The sequence below is a fragment of the Arachis hypogaea genome, chromosome 11, assembly GCF_003086295.3.
Source record: "Arachis hypogaea cultivar Tifrunner chromosome 11, arahy.Tifrunner.gnm2.J5K5, whole genome shotgun sequence".
Classification (NCBI taxonomy): Eukaryota; Viridiplantae; Streptophyta; class Magnoliopsida; order Fabales; family Fabaceae; genus Arachis; species Arachis hypogaea.
In genome coordinates this window covers 102,336,855-102,337,962 of record NC_092046.1, presented here as the reverse complement: position 1 = coordinate 102,337,962, position 1,108 = coordinate 102,336,855, and the positions used below count along the sequence as shown (strand labels likewise).

Genomic DNA, 1,108 nt, shown 5'->3' with positions numbered 1-1,108 from the left:
TCAGTTCTTAACTGAATTCTTGCAGATCTGTGAAACTGTTAAGACCAATGGGGTTGACCCCGAGGTCTACAGGCTTATGCTTTTCCCATTTGCTGTAAGAGACAGAGCTAGAATATGGTTGGACTCTCAACCTAAAGATAGCCTGAACTCTTAGGATAAGCTGGTCACAGCTTTCTTAGCCAAGTTCTTTCCTCCTCAAAAGCTTAGTAAGCTTAGAGTGGATGTTCAAACCTTCAGACAAAAAGAAGGTGAATCCCTCTATGAAGCTTGGGAGAGATATAAGGAACTGACCAAAAAGTGTCCTTCTGACATGCTTTCAGAATGGACCATCCTGGATATATTCTATGATGGTCTATCTGAATTATCTAAAATGTCATTGGACCATTCTGCAGGTGGATCCATTCACCTAAAGAAAACGCCTGTAGAAGCTCAAGAACTCATTGACATGGTTGCAAATAACCAGTTCATGTACACTTCTGAAAGGAATCCTATGAGTAATAGGACGCCTCAGAGGAAAGGAGTTGATGCCAGGGCATTTTGGCCAGTTTCACTGACCTTTTCTTTACTGTTTTTAGGGTAGTTTCATGCATTTCCTTAGGAAATAAGCTAGTTTTGGGTAGATATTCACTTACATCTTGATTCAAGCATACATTGTGCATTTTACATGATTTCATGAGGATTTTGCATGAATTTAAGGACAAATTGGACGTTGCATTTCCCATGACTTGGACTAGAACTTTGATGCACTTTATTGCTTAATTTCTGGACAAAGGAAGCAAAGAAGAACCACATTAGTGGCTACGTTAGTTGCACTAACGTTAACACTAACGTGGAATGGGAGTAACTTGCAAAGTTAATGAGAAAAGTGATTGCCAATAACGCTCTCGAAGCCATCATTGCCCACGTTAAGAAATAGAGCCAACGTTAGTGACACTTAACATTATCACTAACGTTGAACCAAGATCATGAGTGGCCACGTTAGAGTCCACGTTAACCTAGTTAACGTGGCCTCTAACGTTAAGAAGGAAGGGGGGGAGCCAACGTTAGTGACACTCAACATTGTCACTAACGTTGGCCAAAGCACATTAAGCCACGTTAACTCCCACGT

The 1,108-nt window shown here is 41.0% G+C and overlaps 1 non-coding gene across 1 annotated transcript; it reads right to left on the bottom strand.

Moving 5' to 3' along the window:
* Positions 1-208: 208 nt before the first annotated feature.
* Positions 209-316, bottom strand: LOC112726049 (small nucleolar RNA R71). Its single transcript, XR_003165119.1, has one exon. It is a non-coding gene; the product is annotated as a small nucleolar RNA R71 (small nucleolar RNA).
* Between the last annotated feature and the right edge of the window lie 792 nt (positions 317-1,108).